Raw genomic sequence first — 8728 nt, 5'->3', positions numbered from 1 at the left:
ATTTGATATTAATCTTTTGTCAGGCACTTTATGCATTGCCTCCTGAAAGTCCAGATATAATAAGTCATTCGGATCCCATTTGTTCACCTTGTTTGTCGCATTTTAAAAAAAAGTTAGACAAATCATTCAAACATGATTTACCCTTAATAGAACCATGTCGGCTGTAATGGATTGTGCTTTGACTTTGAAAGTCTCTTGTTAATTTCTTTATAACTGAAATAAACAATTTGCCTTCAGTCCCAATCGTTTACTCATACCTTTCCATTCCCGAGTGAAGTTGGTTATTTGAAGTTGTTCCATTTCCATAACCTCGACAGTCGCTTTAACAATTCGTGTGTGACAGGCACGAGGCTGTAAAAGATCCGCTCTAATTGTTGTTTAAGAGGCCTGAGTGGCTGATTGGACTCATTCTGTTCCTGCTTTACTCACTCGATGGGCTGAATATCCTCCTGGTGTTCCTACATTATAAACTCGATGGCTTGCATGCCCTGCGCCTATTCTGATCAAACGGCTCAAGATCTCAATGTCCTCCTCCTGTTGCTCAATGACAGGTTTGGAGATGTATGGAAGCTCCCTTCTTTTATGCCACGTTTCGAGGGTTGAATTGCGCAGGCAGGCTGTATTGCCCACAGAGGTAGCTTAGTGGTTAGCACTGCTGCCTCCCAGCACTAGATATATGGGTTCAATTCCAGTCTCGGTCACGATCTGTGTGGAGTTTGCACATTCTCCCTGTCCCTGTAAGTGTTCCCATCGGGTACTCCAGTTTGCTCCCGCAGTCCCAAATTGTGCAGGTTAACTGGATTAGTCATGGAAAATGTCAGCACAAATGTCAGATTGTGCTGGAGGGATTAGGGTTTGTATGGGATGGTTTTCAGCATATCAGTGTGGAGTCGATGGGTTAAATGGCCTGTTTCTACACTATAGGGATTCTATGAATAACACCTTTGTTGCAGAAATCATTTGAGGTAATAATCTCTGAGTTAATTCCAATATCGTTACCTCAATACAGAGAGTAAGTGTAAGCACATTACTCCAGATGTGAGCTCACTAACTTCCTGTACAGCAGCAGCAACACACTACCAGCCTGCTGTAATGTTCCCACTAAGGTTAGAGCAGGCTCAACTGTCTGGGGGAATACACAGCATTGTTGAAAATATATGTTGTGTTGACCTTCATTTCAAAGGGGTTGGAGTCCAGGAGTAAGTGTGTCTTACTACAGCCTACATGGCCTTGGTGAGACCCAATCTCGAACATCATGCAATATTGTGTGCAGGTTTGGTCTCCTTACCTCATAAAGGGCAAACCTGACATTGAGGAAATGCAGCGAAGAGTGACCAGACTGATCTCTGGGATGACAGGCTTGTTGTGGGAGCAGAGTTGAGTTGGCTGGACATGTGTTCCTTTAGGTTTAAGAAAATTGGGTGAACTATGTACACCTCCGACAGGACGAGACAGTATGAAAGCAAGGATGATATTTCCCCTGGCTGGGATGGCTTAAACAAGGGCCCACATCATTAGGTACAGACAGGCCAAAGTGCATTGAGATGAGAATAAATGTCTGAACTCAGAAACCAGTGAACCTGGGGAATCCTCGACCACATTAGACTGTGGAAGCCGAGGCGCTGAATATAAATAAGAATTTCTAGACACTAAAGGAATAGGAAGAGAGCAGGTGTATGGTGTGAAGATAGAGGATCAGCGATCATTACAGGTAGTTCTCCGATTATGCGGCAGCTGCATTACTGTGGAACATTGTATTATAGAAAACGGTGCAATATAAATAAGGAGACCAATTGGAAATAGAGGGTAAGCCGCGAACTTCCAATAATGTGAGTAAAAATCGAAACAAAAATAATAGTCAGTCTAACACAAACGATAGCGCAGTCTACACAAATCTTTAAAACATATGTTGTAATGAATTAGTATAGTAAATGTAACAAAATAACACTACAGTCACTGACTATAGCAGTGTACCTGTCACCAAGCTGTTCACCAGAAAGCACGCGATCTGACTGACCACGTGATGCCGACGCAGAATTAAAGTTCTCTCCAAGATTCTCCCCCAGTTTGAAATAATGTTCCTTCTAAATGTAGACTACAAATCCCACTTTCAGGCTCAAGTTCAAGGCTTGCAGAGTAGATTACATACTTGTTTTAGCTGAACTCACTGAGGGAATATTTTGCAGACAGAGGATCCTGATACTGGATTTCGTTGTTCAACGGGTGCTTGAAATGGAATCACGTCACAGTGAGCGGGAGCTCACTTGATGAAGAAAGGTGGGCAATGAAGGATGCTCAGTGTGTTGAATGACTTGCTCCTTTCCCGATGTTTCTGTGCAGTCTGTGGGAAAGCTCTGTAAATGTTGCCACCAGCTCTCAGATGTTAGGAAGGAGGCCTCAGTAGGATTAACCGGACTGTAAATCCCGTTCTGACACTGAGGCTGGGGCCGGGGGTTCTGTCCGGTTTTACCATTTAAGACCATGGAGCAGTTTGATATAATTGAGTGCCTTGCTTGACCATTTCAGACACCATTGAATAATTTATCACGTGTCTGTACGTTTGGAGTCACTTTTAGGCCCGACCAGGAAAGCACTGGAGATTCACTTCCTGAAAGTACATTGGGGAAGGAAATTGATGTTTATAATCGACTTTGGCTTCAAGGTCACTATTACTGACACGAGCCTTTAGATCTCGTTATTTTATTAATTGTTTTTAATTTCCACCAGCTGCCAGAGCATTAACCTTGTCTCGATTAGTAATCCAGTGACATTTCCACAACAGCACCATCTCCACATGGGGACCCATCAGAAACTACACGGAGCGGGTTATTTCTGTGCTAGTTACCAGCTCTGTCAAAAAAGAACTCCCAACAATTTCGCTTTTGTGATGGGACTGATGGGGTGGTAATTGGTCAGCTGGTAATTATTCCTCTCAAAAGGAACTGGACATAGTTGAGTAATTTTCCAAATTGCCAGGGAGATGTCAGAGTTAGAGCTGGAATGAAACAGCCTTCCCAGGGACATGGCTTGTTGTGCAGCACAAGCCTTCAATCCTATTGCAGGAATGGTGTCAGGTCCCATTGCCTTTATCGTATCAACTTTGTTCAGCTGTTTCTTCATGTCACGTGCAGCGAATCAGATTGAGTAAAGACTGGCATCTGTGATTCTGTGGGCATCATGACGAGGGTGAGGTGGATCATCAACTGAACGCTTCTGGCTGAGGACGGTGAAGATACGACATTCTTGTCTTTTACACTGATGTAAGGGATATTCTGTTAAGTAGGATGGGGATATTTGTGGAGTTCTCTCCTCCAGTGAGTTGTTTAATAGTCCATCGACATTTATGCCTGGATGTGGCAGGACTGCAGAGCTTCGATATGATGGGTTGGTCTCGGGAACATTTCGCCCTCTGTATCAGATGTTAGTTCTGCTGTTTGGAATGTAGCCAGACAAGTCTGGTGTCTTTAATGGGTTGTCATCAGGATTCGGTACAAATGATTCTGGCCCTGTCATGTTCACCTGCACTCGTCACTGAATCATAGATTGGCTTGATGGTAATGGTAGACTGAGGGTTGCCTGGGGAAAAAATTACAGACTGTGATTGAATACAGTTTTGCTGTTGCTGTGATTCTATAGCACACGGAAGGTTGCTAGATCATTTAAATTCTCCTAATGGGAGTAACTAACTGAAACTAGAGAGACATTGTGATCAGAGACCTCAGACCAGTGGTGTGCTCCTCTTGCTCAATGTGTGAAATACGGGACACTTCCAGTGACAGCTATGTGTGCAGGAAGACTGCCCATCTGCTTTTCAGACCTGGAGCTGAGAGTGATCTCACTGTGGAGCAATACTGAGAATGTTATGGACAGCACGTTTAGTGAGTTAGTCACACTGCAGGTGAGGGTTACACAGGCAGAAAGGGAATGGGTGACCATCAGATCAAGTAACAGGCTCAGGAAGGAAGTGCAGGACTCTCCACTGATCGTTACGCTTCTCAAACAGATATTGTGCACAGCTTGGGATTCTATAAGGGGGGGACATGTGGGGTAGACTATCGAGAAATCAGCAACAGCCAGGTTCATGACACCACAGACAGCTCCGCTTCACAGAACTGAAGGAAGGAGAACGGCAGAGCTGTAGTGACAGGTGATACAGTAGTCAGGGTCGGAGACAGGTGTGTCTGTGGCCATAGACATGAATCCAGGACTGTGGAATTGAAGCCAGGTCCATTTATTGATAAGTGCACAGACCAATACAGGTCAGCGTCCCAAATGCAACCTTCAGCACTTGACAACCCTGAAGCTCTACTTTCCAGGGACTGTACACTTGTTCTGAGACCTTCAGAGGGATTGAAGGGGATAGGGAGAAAACAGGAACAGGTTTGTGTTATAATCTATAAAATAACGGTCACCCTCCCCCCTCGGTCTCCCCGCTCTGTCTCCCATCCCCCATCGTGCCTCCTCCCCACCACAGGGAAAAGACCTTGTGTATTTCCCCTATCCATGCCCCTCCTGATTTTATAAACCTCTATAAGGTCACCCAACAGCATCTGACGCTCCAGGGAAAACGGTGTATTTATCCTCTCCTTGTAGCTCAAATCCTCCAATCCTGGCAACATGCTTCTAATACTTTGCTGACCCCTTTCAAGTTTCACAATATTGTTTTAATAGGAAGGAGACCAGAATTGCACGCAATATTCCGAGCGTGACCTAACCAATGTCCTGTACAGCCGCAATATGACTTCCCAACTCCGATACTCAGTGCTCTGACCAATAAAGGAAAGCATACTAAACACCTTCTTCACTATCCTATCTAACTACGATTCTGCTTTCAAGGAGCTATGAACCTGCACTCCAAGGTCTCTTTGTTCAGCAGCACTCCCGAGGACCTTACCATTAAGTGTATACACCCTGCTAATATTTGCTTTCCCAAAATGCAGCACCTCACATTTATCTAAATTAAACTCCATCTGCCAGTCCTCAGCACATTCAACCATCTGATCAAGATCCCGTTTAAATCTGAGGTAATCCTCTTCACTGTCCACTACACCTCCAATTTTGGTGTCATCTTACTAACATTACTTCCTATATTCACATCCAAATCATTTATATAAATTATGAATATTAGTGGATCCAGCACCGATCCTTTCTGACACCCCACTGGTCACAGGTTTCCAATCTCAAAAGCAACCTTCCACCACCACCCTCTGTCTTCTACCTTTGAATAGGTTTTGTATCCAAATGGCCAATTCTCTCTGTATTCCATGAGATCTAACCTTGCTAACCAGTCTCCCATGGGGAATCTTGTTGAATGTCTTACTGAAGTCCATGTAGATCATTTCCACCGCTTGCCCTCATCAATTCTCTTTGTTGTTACTTCAAAAAAATTGACTCAAGTTCATTAGACGTGTTTTCTCACATACAAAGCCGTTATTAATATCCAGGACTTATCTCTGTACATTGGGGTCTGTGTCACCCAGTTATGGGTGTTAATATTCTGGATAAAGTTCATGTACACCAGCTTTGTGTTAGGGACTGTGTATTGAGTCTTGTTGATATCACCAACATAGGTGAGTTCCTTTTGAAACGCAGTCCTATATTCCTAATCCCCCTTCCATCTGCTCTGTCTCCTCCATCGCCACCGTAGACATTGAGTGGGTGGAGCACATGGAGTTTCCATGTGAGTGAGATTGAGAAATTCTTCCCTTCTTTCCACTAGCCCACCAAGAAATGGTGGTAATGTCCTTACCTCTGGACCAGGAGAATCGGGTTTGAGTTGAGTAACAGCATCTTTAAAGAGGCTGATTGGAAAACGTGCCCAAACCACCAGGCCATACTGTCTCCCAGCTGTCCCTGCCTGAGCCTCTAAACAGAACCATCCTGTAGTTTCTCTCCTGTCAGACTCTCCCATTGCTCAGTTTGTCCAGGATCCCGTCCTGCTGCTGCACTGCTCCTGTCCCTCACTGACCTATCCATCCCCCAGTATCCTCCACAGCCATTCATTGTTTACAATCCCATTACGCCAGTCCTCCAGCCCCGCCCCCTCCACTCTATTGGGCAGCAGTTTTTGTCAATCACCCAGGCTCCTGTGTGATCTGGAGCATGTGATGTAGGAGGGGAGACCAATGCATGGACACAGTGCTGGCCAATTGTTGGCGTATGTGCAGCATGGGTCAGTTCCAGGGAGGCTGTGGGTGTGTGGGATTAATCTGTCGTTGGTAGCTTCCTCCCTCTGAAAGCAGGACCCAGGGGAAATGGCCCCTCCCCTGGTATCCTGACAAGTGGTCAAAGTATCAGTCGGGAAGCATTTTGCTGAAAGCTATCAGAACTCTTGTGAAGATTCAGGAATGTTATGGTGAGGGACAGGTGTCTTCCTGTAATTCGAGTTCTAATTTGGTTCATTTTAGTTCAACCAGATATGATTTGGCCAGTGTGTGCAGGATGGTTCTCATCAGAGGTCTGTGGGGTAAATAAATAAGAGGTTCCAGATTGGGGAAAACAATAATGTGGGTCTGACGCGGAAGGAAACCCTAGGACGTGGGAGGAGGAATCATCAACACCCAGGAGGCTCTGAGTAAGACTCATTGACTTGATTAGATTATATTTCCTACAGTGTGGAAACAGGCCCTTCGGCCCAACCAGTATACATGACCCTCCGAAGAGCAATCTACCCAGACACATTTCCCTCTGACTAAAGCACCTAACACTATGGGTAATTTAGCATGGTCAATTCACGAGATCTGCACTGTCAGTCTTTGGATTGTTGGAGGAACCGGACCACCCAGAGGAAACCCACGCAGGCAATGAAAGAATGTGGAAAGGTGTGTATTTTGTCCATGGGCGAATATTTCAAATCTCAGTGTGACTGGCAAAAGTACTGAGACAAAGCCAAGTTCATGTTAGCGTGGTGAATTTGGAGAGAGATCTCATTTGTTTTTAATAATTTGAAAGAACATGGCTCATTTCCCAGGAACAATTAAGCTACAGATTTGTTTTGTATGAGGACAAGTTTTAATTAATCATGCAACCTCAAAGAGACAAGGATACCTGCACCATGGGAAACACTATGAAAACGGGATTGTTGTAAAGGAGTTAATTAGCGATCATGGTTTGTAATCAATTGGCATTGCCATATCGGTTCCAGCGCCACGGGGAAATACTGGAAATGTGATGAATGTAAAGTAGGTTTCAGTTACTAACCTGGAAAAAGTGTAGAAGAAATTTACAAGAATTATTGCCAGGGCTCAGGGGTCTGAGTTATAGGGAGAGGTTGGACAAGCGAGGATGTTTTTCTGTTTAGAGCAAAGGAAACAGAGGGGGGATCTTTTCTAGAAGTGTATAAGACCATGAGAGGCTTGGGTAAGGTGTATGCACTCAGTCTTTTGCCCAGGGAATCAAGGAGTGGAGGGCATCAGTTTAAGGTTAGAGGAGAAAGAGTGAAAGGGAACCTGAGGGGCACCCGTTTTACACACAGGGTGATATGTTTATGGATTGAGCTGCCAGTGGAAGTGGTTGAGGTGGGTACATTAACAACATGTAAAAGACATTTGGACAAATACATGGATAGCAAAGGATCAGAAGCAGATGGGCCAAGTGCAGGGAAATGGGGTTCACGTGGATGGACATTTTGGCCGACATGGGCCAGTTTGGGCCAAAGGGCCTGTCTCTGCTGAAGGATTCTGACTCCAAGTATATTTTCTATTTCTCCCGCTATCTCTGGTAGCACCCTGGGATGTATTCCATCAGGGCAAAGAGTGTGTGGTGTGTGAGAGAGAGAAAGGAGAGAGAGAAATTCCACCTTTCGCTCCATTAGCTTGCTCAGCTCTAACGCTTTTATGATAATGGTTATTTCGAGGTCCTCACCTTCCTTAGTCTCCTTATCAATTACTGGCATGCTCTTCGTATCCTCCACTGTGAAGACTGACTGCTGTGTGCTCATATTCCTGAACCCATGCTGGATAGGAATAACTAGGCACAGAACTCTGAGAGGTCTTCTTTGAGGCTTTCTTGATAAGACATGGCAGTTACCTGGATAGTGTACATGCAAAACACCTCCAGGCAGCATCAGGTAACTCCCCGCCTGTCCGATGTGCCGCTTCCATTCTTATACCTTTGTGGTTTGTGGTTTTGAATGGATGCTATCTCTCAATATTATCTCCATGGCAATGGCAGTTAAAAAGTCCAGTTCAGCTCAGCACTTTGTGGTTAAACCACATAGCCCTCCCCCATAGCCCTGTGGCTCAGTCAGGTATCTGACAGGCACTTCAGTTTCAGTGGGGCTGTCTGTCAGGATTCTGATGTGGAAGAACTGGTGTTGGAGCGGGGTGGACAAAGTTAAAAACCACATATCAGTTGTCGTGCAACAGGTTTATTGGGAAGTACAAATATTTAGAGTGTGCTGTGATTTTTAACTTGATCAAGATTATCTCTATGGTAACAGTTAATGCTTCAACAATTACAGAGGCCATATGTTCCCCACACAATAGGTTCCCCTCTAGCAGTGTAAACTTCTATTCCGGCCCTGGGGATAGCTATTCATCACTTTTCTCCCCCAATCCCATCTAGCTTTCTGTTGATCTTTGCAGATTTCTAATCTCCTAGTTTCTCCTTGGTCTTTTTCCTTGTATGCTTTCTATTTCAGTTTGATAGACTCCCTTATTTCCTTAGGCACCCATGGCATATTATTCCATTTCCTACAGTCCTTCCTTTTCACTGATATATACTTTAG

The sequence above is a fragment of the Chiloscyllium punctatum genome, chromosome 28, assembly GCF_047496795.1.
Source record: "Chiloscyllium punctatum isolate Juve2018m chromosome 28, sChiPun1.3, whole genome shotgun sequence".
NCBI lineage: Eukaryota > Metazoa > Chordata > Chondrichthyes > Orectolobiformes > Hemiscylliidae > Chiloscyllium > Chiloscyllium punctatum.
This window is presented reverse-complemented; position numbering follows the sequence as displayed.